This window comes from Hylobates moloch, unplaced genomic scaffold (assembly GCF_009828535.3).
Source record: "Hylobates moloch isolate HMO894 unplaced genomic scaffold, HMol_V3 SCAFFOLD_7, whole genome shotgun sequence".
Lineage (NCBI taxonomy): Eukaryota > Metazoa > Chordata > Mammalia > Primates > Hylobatidae > Hylobates > Hylobates moloch.
Window position 1 is genome coordinate 75,309,738 of NW_026652282.1, and position 12,888 is coordinate 75,322,625.

Genomic DNA, 12,888 nt, shown 5'->3' on the forward strand with positions numbered 1-12,888 from the left:
AAAAAAAAAAAAAAAAAAAAAAAAAAAAAAAAAAAAAAAAAAACTGAAGTCAAAGATCTAACCACCTTTGCAAAATCCTAGCCATTTCATTGATGGATTCATTTATTTCTTTATCAATTCATTTTCTTAAAAAAAGATTTGTGTGGTACTACTTTATAGACACTAATGGTACAAGACTGAGTGAGACATATTGCTTTGAAGAACAATGTTAAAACAAAACAATGCAAGAAGTGAATAAAGTAACTGGAGAGTATAAATTATGTGCCGTGAAGGAAATAAGCAGGACACTAAAATACAGTAGTCCTATCTTTTCTGCAATTTTGTTTTCTGAGGTTTCAGTGGTGAAAAAATAGTCAATGGAAAATTGCAGAAATAAACAGTTCCTAAGTTTTAAAATGCACACCGTTCTGAACAGCATGATGAAATCTTGCACCCTCCTGGGTCAGTACTGCCCAGGATGTGAATCTTCCCATTGTCTAGTGTATACATGTTGTAGACCCTGCGGCCCATTAGTCACTTAGCAGCCATTTCAGGTATCAGATAGAAAAATTATAGTGTATATAAGGTTCGGTACTATGTGCCGTTGCAGGCATCTGCTGGGAATCTTGAAGATTATCCATTTTGGATAAATGGGGACTACTGTACAGAGCAAAGTCTGGGGAAAATATTTCATTTAGGGTGATTAGGAAAGGCCACTCTAAAGATATGGCATTCAAACTGACACTTAAAGATGAGATAGAGCTAGCTGAATGGAGCATGGAAGAATAGAATGCGATCATTCCACGGGTTCATTAGTCTCAATTATGCAAGTTGTTTTTTCACAGAGTATGAGCCAAATTCCTATATTACAGTGGTTTCTATACTTTTGTGTCATTTGTCTTTTTGAGAAATGCCAACTCAGATGTCAAATCTTCCCTGGATCTGCTCAGTCAGAATTCAGCTAACCCTTTTTTATGTTTCCAAAACATTTTGCCTGTGTTTCTGTTGTACTACCTACATTAGCCTTCGATTGATAGTCATTTGAGTCTCCTTCACCAGACTTTCAACATCTTGTCCTCTTCCTTTTTTTCAATCCCCCATGGAAACAATAGTACATTGTACTGGAGTGTTTGCCAAATGAATGTTCACATGTACATGTGGACAAATGAAAAAATAAACTAGATATAAACTAATGAAAATAATAAATGCCTCTGTAAAAGCTTTGTTTCTCTATTTTTCAGTAATTCTTGTTGGAATTACCTAATCCTTAGGTTATTATGTTTCTAGTCAATGAGATGTTTCTTTTAATTAATTAGTAACTCAAAAGTATCTTACTTTTTATGTCTTTGGTATAGGTAAATATTTTAACAAGTCTCTATCATATTTTTATTTTGGAAAAAAAGTAGGGAGGGTTGATTATTTTCAGGATCATGTTTTAAAATAATTACTCTAGCCTTGCTCCTGCTTAAAGACATTTCTTCTGAAAAAAATTTCAATCAATTGTGTATGTACACTATCTTGGCTATAAATACTATAAATGGAACGAAAGTGGGCTATTTAAACTAATTATAACCTGTAAAGCAAGAATGAAAGGTTATTACTTTAAGTTAATTCAGAGACTGAAAATTTCACAATTAACAATTGACATTTTCTAATTGCTGAGTTTGATATGTGCATTGTCACTATATTCCCTTTATAACAACTTTAATTCTATCTCAAGGAGACTATATGTAGAATGGGTTAAGTCTGTCTTATTTAGTCTGTTTTGACCTCCTACCTTGATCATCAGTCAGTCAAGGCGGGGAGGGGCTTTATCAGGTAATTATGTGATGTAAATAAGGTTTTATTGGCCATTAAAGTAAGACTACCAACTCCTTTTACTTAGTCTCTGAATAAAAAACAGCATGTAATAATTTGCTAGTGATATGACGCTGGGCATCATTGAACACAAATATACTCAACAGATGATGTGCCATATGGTTTTGCCTTCTTCTACAATGAATAATTTACACATGACTCATCAAAAGTCATAGTAGAAGTTCATAATCACCCAATACTCACTAAGTAAGTAATATGCAACGTTATTAGGTTGCTTTTCAGCAGCCATCTTCAAAAACAATAGGAAGACACATGCTCATTATTTTTCATGTGTTATATTAGCTATATCGTGTTCAGGCCACATTAACTGTGTTTTTTTTTTTTTAAGAATATGTCCACTTCTAATTAATTATCTGTAAATGTTGGTTGTTACAGTTTAATTAGGCAGAGCTGTATTACTGCTCTGCCTAATAAAGTCTTAAGTACCATTTACAAATATTCATTGAAAGTTGAAATAAAATCTCCTTTTGAATGAACAGCCATTGAATGGGCTGGAGCAGTAATGAAAATAAAGCAAAAACACCACTTGTCATTCTGCATTAATTGAAAATCAAGTGATAAAAGCAATCATATATCTATTAGAGTGCATTTAAAAATTGTTTCAAAATGAAAACATGAATGTGGTGGCATGGGCCTGTAGTCCCAGTTATGTTGGAGGCTGAGGCAAAGGGATTGTTTGAGCCCAGAAGTTCAAGGGTGCAGTGAGCTATGATCATGCTACTGCACGCTAGCCTGGGTGACAGAGAGAGACCCTGTCTCCAAATATATATATATATACACACACACACACACACACACACACATATAATTGGCTTGATATAATTTATAAAACTCATGAGAAAAACAATAGCCCATTTATGTACACATATTTATAATCTTTCAGTTGTTCTTCTTCCTTTCTGATGCTCCAAGATTATTTCTTTTCTCTCTTTAATTGTTTGACAAACTTCCTTTAGCCTTTAAGAGTAGGTATGCTAGAGACAAATTCTTTTAGTTTCCTTTAATCTCATAAAGTTTCTAATTTCCCCTTCATTTCTGAAGAATAGTTTTGCTAGATATAGAATCTGATGTTAACAATTTCTTTCTTTTATCACTTCCAAATTGTTGTGACACTATTTTTTTTCCTAGAAAGTCTGTTTTATTCATCATTCTCTCCGTATATGTTTTAATAAGTGGTGATGCTCCCATTAATGGAATTCATTATTAACCTAATTTTCTAATGGAGAAAGAGGAAAAATAATTATTGCTTTCTGTGGAACAAATATTCATCTATCAACTTATGACCAAATAATAGCAATATAAGCAATCCAGAAACAGTAAAGATTTTGGGTTTATATTTCATGGATGGTGATGCTGTTCCAACCTTGTAAAGTAAAACTGTCTGCTTTCCAAAATCCAAAAATTAAAATACTATCCTTCTCATCATACTAACCACTGTTTTTGTTTTTTGTTTGTTAGAAAAAGGAATGATTAAAGAGTTATCAATTATGGATATACCATTTTAATTTTGGAGATTTTCACACACAGAAATTATATCAATTGGCCAGACACTTATTTTATAGAACAGTTTAAATGCTACACATTAGCCAAATCAATTTATTCCACCCACCTTGTTGGAGGGGGTAAAACCCATACCCATAAAACAACTTCACTTCACAGAATGTGTCTGTCAATGATAAGTAGCTTAAATAGCTCTCACCAATAAAGTGTCTGGTTTGGCTTTTAAAATGGGAAAGTCATACATTTGAAAAGTAAGTACAGTTGAAGTTGTAAATTAATTATAATTTGAACCTAATGAACCACGCAAGAAGCAAGAGCTATTAAACCAATGTGCTTTGAATTGGTTCAAGTACTGATATTTCTGAGCATATTTAGTATATACACATGTATATATCTGGATATCATGACAAAAGAAAAAAATTTTTTCCCCAAAAAGAAAAATATTAAGCAAATCAAAATTTAACATGTGCCAGTTTACCATGTGTGAAAATGCAAATCAGGTATTAAAACTGATATGTTCAATATTTAAAACCAGTTTGTAATTGAGAGAACATTTAAATCTTTGATTAAAAAACACAAATGATAAAAATTAGCGGCATTTCTGTATGCCAACAGTGAACAATCTGAAAAAGAAATAAAAAAGTAATCCCATTTACAATTGCCATGAATACAAGTAAATACCTAGGAATTAACCAAAGAAGTAAAACCTCTCTACAATGAAAGCTATAAAACACTGATGAAAGAAATTGAAGAGGACACCAAAAGATGACAAGATATTTCATGTTCATGGATTGGAAGAATCAATATTTTTAAAATGTCCATATTAACCAAACCAATCTACAGATTCAATGCAATCCCTATCAGAATACCAATGACATTCCTCAAAAAATAGAAAAAAAATTCTAAAATTTATATGGCACCACAAAAGACCCAGAATAGCCAAAGCGTTCCTTAGCAAAAATAACAAAGCTTGAGGAATCACATTGCCACATTTCAAATTATACTACAGAGCTATGTTTACAAAAGCAGCATGGCACTGGCATAAAAACAGACACGTAGACCAAGGGAACAGAATAGAGAACCCAGAGACAAATCCACATACTACAGTGAACTCATTTTCCACAAAGATGCCAAGAACATACACCTAGGAAAAGACAGTCTCTTCAATAAACGGTGCTGGGAAAACTGGATATCCATATGCAGAAGAATACAACTAGACCCTTATCTCTTGACAAATAGAAAAAACACAGAAAAATGAATGAAAGATAAATCTATGACCTCAATCTATGAAACTACTACAAGAAAATATTGGGGAAACTCTCCAGGACTTGATCTGGGCAAAGTTTCTTGAGTAATATCCCACAAGCACAGGCAACCAAAGCACAAATGACAAATGGGATCACATCAAGTTAAAAAACTTCTGCACAGAAACAAAAACAAAAACAACAACAAGAAACAACCCACCAACAGTGTGAAGAGACAACCCACAGAATGGGAGAAAATATTTGCAAACTACCCATCTAACAAGGGATTAATAACCAGAATATATAAGGAGCTTAAAAAACTCTATAGAAAAAGAGTCTAATAATTCAATTGAAAAATGTGCAAAAGATCTGAATAGAAATGTCTCAAAAGAAGACATACATATGGCAAAAGGTGCTCAACATCATTGATCATCAGAGAAATGCAAATCAAAACTACAATGAGATATCACCTTACCCCAGTTAAAATGTCTTATATCCAAAAGACAGGCAATAAAAAATGCTGGTGAGGATATGGAGAAAAGGAAACCCTTGTACACTCTTGTTGGAATATGAATCAGTACAACCAAAGTGGAGAACAGTTTGGAGCTTACTCAGAAAACTAAATGTGGAGCTATCATATGATCCAGCAATCCCACTGCTGGGTATATACACAAAAGAAAGTAAATCAGTATATCAAAGATATCTGCACTCCTATATTTGCTGCAGCACTGTTTACAATAGCTAAGATTTGGAAGCAACATATGCGTCCATCAATTGATGAATGGATAAAGTAATAGTGGTACATATACACAATGGAGTACTATTCAGCCATAACAAAGAATGAGATCTTGTCCTTTGCAACAACATCTGTGGAACTGGAGATCATTATGTTAAGTGAAATAAGCCAGGCACAGAAAGACAAACATCACAAATTCTCATTTATTTGTGGGATATAAAAATCAAAACAATTGAAATCATGGAGACAGACAGTAAAATGATGATTACCAGGGACCGGGAAGGCTAGCAGGGATTGGTGGTGGAGGGAAGTGGTGATGGTTAATGGGTACAAAAAATAGACAGAATGAATAATGCCTAGTATTAGATAGAACAACAGAGTGTCCATAGTAAAAAAATCTAATTATATATTTTAAAAATAACTAAAAGAGCATAACTGGTTTGTTTGTAATACAAAGGATAAATGTTTGAGGTGATCGATATCCCATATACTTTGATGTGAATATTTCATGTTGCATGCCTGTATCAAAATATCTCATGTATCCCATAAATATGCACACCTACTATGTACCCACAAAAAATTTAAAATTAAAATAACATAAATGAAGTGAAAGCTTTAAACTAGTATACACATTTCACACCTATATTTCAAGCTTGGAAATGCAAATTTGCAAGCAGCAACACAAAAGTATTCATGAAGAATGCATAATTTCTGATATTTATAAAAACATAGCTACCAATACATTTTTAAATACAAAACTGACTACCATATTTGTTAATTTTATGTAGTGAGAGAAGTTCTTTTTTTTTTTTTTTTTTTGAAATGGAGTCTCGCTCTGTCGCCCAGGCTGGAGTGTAGTGGCCTATGTCGGCTCACTGCAACAGCCGCCTTCCGAGTTCACGCCATTCTTCTGCCTCAGCCTGCCGAGTAGCTGAGACTACAGGCGCCCACCACCACACCCAGCTAATTTTTTGTATTTTTAGTAGAGACGGGGTTTCACCGTGTTAACCAAAATGGTCTCAATCTCCTGACCTCGTGATCCGCCCGCCTTGGTCTCCCCAAGTGCTGGGATCACAGGCGTGAGCCACCGTGCCGGCCAAGAAGTTCATTTTTAAAACAGATACAATTCAGTCTTTAAGTGTTGTGTGAATGACAGCCTTTTTAAAACATGATTTCTTCATTGTTTCAAATCCTTAAGCATGCAAAGGCATTGAACAGGAAATTCCACAAAGGAACCATGGTTGTCTTATTGCATTCAGTTAAGCCAGAGCTGGGAATGCCTCTGGGTCATCCATATCAGGAACAGAAGCGCCTGACTTGTCAGTCGTGCTGCTGAGGTTCTGAGGTCCACCACACATTCACCTTGGCTTCCCCTCCCACCATGTCCTCGAGGGCCAAGGTCTCCAAAATTGATCTCCCGCTGAGACATTGTATCATTTGCTGGCTTTCAAAAATGATGGTCCTTAACAACAAGTTCAGCATGAATCTCTTCACTCTGATTTATGAAGAGCACATCTCTTCTTCCAGTGCCCATCAATCAGTACCTTTGTTTTGTTTTTGGATATTAAATTCTACTTTTGGCCAGTCCTTATTTTGAATAGCATTCCACTTATCCAAAGTCATCTCTTTTGGACCCTCTTTTTTTACCTCTTAAACTTCCTTCTCCTTATTTTCAGTGTCTGCCACTGGATGTTCTTCACCTTCAGGTGTTTCCTAGGTCATATTTGATTAATCCAAGTCAGTTAACTTATCTTTTACAGTTCCCCAGTTGTAACATCCACTACCTCCATGTTTGTCCTTGTGCTTCAGGCCAGATCTATGCCTTCCAGCATGCCTATCAAATTCACATTTACCATAAAAATCAAATCCGTACCCTTGGCCCATTTCACTTTGACAGCCCTCTCTACTTCTTCCAAGGCCACCACAGCCTCGAATGGGTTGGTCAATGATAGGTCTATCAGATAAAAAGTTTCCTTTTTCACCCTTTTCAAGTGGTTTTTCAAATCTTCTGTGGTTGCCTTTCCCCGTCTTATCTCAATTATTTTCCCTTCACCTTGAAGTTGTTGATTGGGTCTTCTTCCAATTCACCTTATTCCTTCTTTCTTAACCTCTATGGGCACTATATGTCCTCTTGTCAACCATGCCAACTTTTGGGGCAAGTGAGTTCTTGCTGTCTTTCTGAGACTCTTTATAAAGCTGTTTGTCCATGGCATTGGAGTTGGTCTGGGCCATGGCCTGAGATGAGCTTTTGGCCCCAGCACCCCCAGTGACACTCCCATTGGCTTATTTTCTCTAGTTCTCAGCTGCACCTTGAATGGTCCAATTCGTCTTCAAAGAACTGGTTAAATGGGTTGATGACCATGCAGGTGAAGCATTCCTGTAAATGGCCAGGCACAATGGTAGCTTGGAGGCATGTCCCTCAATGGATTGCAGCTGGCTGTGCAGAAGCAAGAGCACCTTCTTCAGTTCTTCCCACAAGATCTTATGACACTTTAGATTTTGGCTTCATAATTTGTGGTGAGAAATCCACTATCATTAGGATATTGGTATTCTCCTAACAGCAATACATCATTTTTCTCTAGCTGCTTTCCATATTTAATACTGTCTTTAGTTTTCAGAAATTTAATTATGATATGTGAATTTCTTTGAGTTTATCTAATTAGAGTACATTCATATTATTGAATCTCTGAATTATTGTTTTGCACCAAGTTTGGGATGTTTTAAACTATTATTTCCCTATATAGTCTTTCAACCCTTCTCTCTTGTGGGGCTACAAAGATGCAAATAATTATATATTTTGTTATTGTCCCATAGGACACTGAGAGTCTTTAAAAAAAAAATCTGTTTCCTCTCTTGTTCAGAATAGGTGAATGCTGTTGATCTATCCTCAAGTTCAGTGACTTCTTTCTCTTACAGTTCATTCAAGCTTTTTTTTCTGTTAATGTATTTTTCTAAAATTTCCATTTTTTATAACTGTTATTTCATTTCAAAATGTTCTATTTTCCATTTGCTTCAGGAGACTTTGTAATGCACTGCTGAAATATTTTTATGATGTGTGCTTTGAAATCCTTGTTAGATAATTCGACAAGTAACAACATCTGATTTGTCTCAATGTTGGCATCAGTTGATTGTCTCTTCTCATTTAAGTTGTGATTTTCTTTATTCTTAGTATGACCAGAGATTTTCAATTGTATCCTGAATATTTATTCTATTATGTCAGCAGACTCTGGGTCTATTTATATCTTTAATTTCATCAGATCTTCATTCTGTTTATAGTCAGCATGCAGATTCTGGTCTACTTTTCTGGACTGTGGTTTCTATGACAGTATATTTTCAGAGCCTTTGTTGTGTTATTTTGTTTTTCTCAGTTTATGTGATACTTATCTCCTACTTGTCCATGACAACAATGGCTCTAGTTGCAGAAGGTATTTTCCTTGGCCAGTGTCTTTCCATTGGAAAAGGGAGTCCCAGGAACCCTGAGATGAAGAGGTTTCCTTACAATATTACCAGTTCCTAAGAATTCCTACCAAGGCCTTCCAGTTGCCCCTGTGTCTCTTGGTGGAAGAGGGTATTTTCAGGCCCATTGGGAAAAAGAGATTTTCTGAGAATGACCGTCCACTGTGGCTGGGCTCTTCCTGCCCATCATACCTGCCTGACACTTTGTATCCCAGCAGGGGAAGAGAGTGTGAGGCCTGTGGGGGAAAGGAGGGTTCTCTGGCTTGGCATTTGTTTTGGCAGGATCTGCCTTACCTGAGGGGGATTGAGAGAGCTTTTTGGGCCAGGACCCTTGTTGAGGTGGGATCTCCTTACCTGGGTCTCACGATTTCCCTTGTATCTCTGAGAAGGGTACGGAATTCTCAGACCCTGAAAAGAGAGACTTTCTGGGCCACAACATTCGTTTTTGCAAGGTCCTTCTTGCCTCTGTCCCCTCAGTAACTCTCAGTGGGGGAAGGAAATTCTCAGTCCTGCAAGAAAGGAAAGCACTTTTTTTGGCTGCTTACTGTTCTTAGGGCTCATAATCAATCCTCCTTGTTGATGATGCCAGACTTCCTTAGTGTGTTGTTAGATGAAAGAATGGGCCTATCTGGACTGCATTCTATGACTGGATTTGGCTTTTGAAAATGCTAGGTCTGAGTCACATTTTGTTCTGTGGGAGGAGGTGTGATGCTCTGCCGCTATGGTGTGTCACCACTCCTGGGGTTTCAAACCAATACACCTACTTTATCACCTTTTCAGAGTTGTTTGATTGCTTCTTGTATCATGCCCAGGGTTTTTTATTGTACTTAGTGGAGAGAAGAAAGATAAAATGTATCCGTTCCATCTTGTCCAGACCAGAAATTGATATGTATTTTGATTTGCATTTTCTTTATTACTGGTGAAATTCTACTTATATCCTTCTTTCTTTTCCTCATTTCTACCTCTTTCTTTGTGAATTCTTTGCCCACTACATATTAGGTATCATTCCTGTGCACTTGCTTTTCTGTCATACACGTTTATCACATTTTGTAATTGATAGACTATTTCTTTGAATTTTCCATTGAGACTCTGGCTTCAAGAAATCACCTTTATTTTCCTTTTCAGGTTAATGCCAGCTCCTGGACTAGTTGTTGGCTATTTTATACACTCACTAAAAGAAGCAGGAGAGAGGTAGTCACTAAGTATTTTGTCAATGAATAAAAGAAGGAATTGTAATATAGGTAATTTTAAAAAACTGATATTTGCTCTTCCTTTAACAACTACAATGTGAAAACACTATATAACTGATTTGGCAGGCTATAATAGTGACAGGTGAAGCCAGCTGGACTTCCTGCGTTGAGTGGGGACTTGGAGAACTTTTCTGTCTTACAAGAGGATTGTAAAACGCACCAATCAGTGCTCTGTGTCTGGCTGGAGGGTTGTAAACGCACCAATCAGCACTCTGTAAAAACACACCAATCAGCACTCTGTGTCTAGCTAAAGGATTGTAAATGCACCAATCAGCACTCTGTAAAATGGGCCAATCAGCGCTTGTAAAATGGACCAATCAGCCCTCTGTAAAATGGACCAATCAGCAGGACGTGGACGGGGACAAATAAAGGAATAAAAGCAGGCCTCCCCAGCCAGCAGCAACAACCCACTTGGGTCCCTTTCCATGCAGTGAAATCTTTTTTCTTTTGCTCTTCACAATAAATCTTGCTGCTGCTCACTCTTTGGGTCCCTGCCACCTTTAAGAGCTGTAACACTCACCACGAAGGTCCACCGTTTCATTCTTGAAGTTGACGAGACCAAGAACCCACTGAAAGGAACCAACTCCAGACACAACAGGGTGGTAAGAATTACTTTACCACAAATTATGGCAATAAGCTGTAAAGCAGAGTGTATAGGAGAAACCAACTATTTTTTCTGCATACTCTGACATCATCAAATGTGTGGTTTCTTTCTCACACCAGTAAATTATTTAATTTTTTGTAGACACCAGCTAAGTGTCCTACAATTTAACTAAATCTGACACTATCTATCTGGAGTTAGCATCAGGTTAAGGGTGGAGTTCCACAAGATTGCCCTCACTTTAGATGCCAATCACAAATCCAAGTTGCCATCTGTGCTTATGACCAACCAGCTAGAAAACAGACATTTCCATGATTATCCTCAGGTTTGATCATTTGTTAGAATGTCTCACAGAACCCAAGAAAAGAATTAATAGATTACTTGTTTATTATAAAAAAGATGCAGCTCAGAGACAGTCAGATGAAACAGAAACATAGGGCAAGGTATGGAGGAAGGGGCACAGAGCTTCTGTGCCCTATCCAGGCATGCTACCCTCCCAATACCTCCACGTGTTCACCAACCTGTTAAAGCCATTAACATAGTAATACAACTTATTCACATTATAAGCCGAGTTATTTAAGAGTTAAAATGCATCAACCATTACTGTGTCTATTAAACTGTTTCTTAGAGTCTGGTGAAATTATAATTTGGTGATAATGTCAAGTCACTAAAGACATTCAGCTTTCCTCTTATTTTGTTAAATATGACTGAAATGCATAAATATTCTCTTCTCATTTATATATTATAGTTCCTATAGAAAAAATAATATTTCCTTTTGATAGCCTATGAAGAACTTGTATTTTGTTATTGTGTCAGCTAATAGTGGCAGGGATGTCTTTCCAGATATTTCTACTGAAATAACTTTATTTTTGTCAGACTAATCTTTTCATCTGAATTTCATTGTTTAAATATAAAATAGAACCATGATAATATTCAAGAATGAGGAAGGTGGAGATGACGACGATGAAGGTGATAATGTTTACTAAGTTTATTTCTTGAACATTCCGGACATTATATACAATATGTAAATACATGTTTATCATGTTTAAGAAGGATATTTACATAAATTATCCTAAAGATATTCATTATCCATTTTAGCAAGCCTGAAATTAAGTTGACTACTGACTTTTAAATTCAGTACTAATGTTAATTTAGACAAAAATGTTTGAATACATAAACACTTATAAAATTTCCAGAAGCTCATGTATTTCAGATTCCATATTTCACAAATCAACAACATAATACCTGCTATGTAAAAACCAGTAGATTTTCTTCTTCACATATTAAGAATAAGAAATATCTTAATATGGTTGCTATCAACATTTTATTCCTTTTTTTTTGTTTTTTAGGAAAGCAGCTAAAATCACAGTGAAGAGTAGGCCTTTTTAAAAAAAAAGATGAAAATCCTTAAAAGAGCAAAACAGCAAAGACATGTTGGGGGAACTACGCCAAATATTAAATTTTATAAATTTATAATGTCTACATCGTGTATTTTCATAATAAATATTCCAAAATTTTTACTACTAAAATATTTGCTAGGTAAAGGGTAAACATATTTAAATGGATTGTTATTTTATCAAGGTACACATATGAAAAATCTAAGAAGAAATTTTGGCTCAGACTATGGACTGAATGTTCATGTTCCCCAAAAATTTTATGTTGAAAGTTTAACCCTTCATGTGATGATATCAGAAGGAGAGACCTTTGGTAGGTGATCAGATCAGGAAGTTGGGGCCATTGTAAAAAGACAGGAGTCAACTACCTTTCTCTCTTTGTTCCCCACCATGTGAGGATATGACAATACGACAATCTGCAAACCAGAAACAGTGCCCTCTCCACGCACCAGATCTGCAAGTGCTTTGATGTTGTTCTTTCCAGTCTCCAGAAATGCATGAAAAAATATTCTGTTATTTAAGTCACCCCATCTATGGTATTCTGTTAAGAGTGGACTGAAGTAAGACAGCTCTAGTCTGTAAAATTATTCAGCGAGCAAACTGAATAATTAAAGAAGTAACAGTAATAATAATGACTTGCAGATTTTTTGAAAATAACTGAAAGTTTATGTAATAAGAAATAATAGTTTAATATGAACAAGTTTAATGTGACTAAATCAATACATGTTCAATATTAAATGGATGAAACTGGAAAACATCATTCTCAGTAAACTATCGCAAGGACAAAAAAACCAAACACCGCATGTTCTCACTCATAGGTGGGAATTGAACAATGAGAACTCATGGACAC

At 35.7% G+C, this 12,888-nt stretch overlaps 1 pseudogene; it reads right to left on the minus strand.

Moving 5' to 3' along the window:
* Window positions 1–6,596: 6,596 nt before the first annotated feature.
* LOC116811117 (SERPINE1 mRNA-binding protein 1-like) overlaps window positions 6,597–12,888 on the minus strand; it is an 18,249-nt pseudogene continuing 11,957 nt past the window's right edge.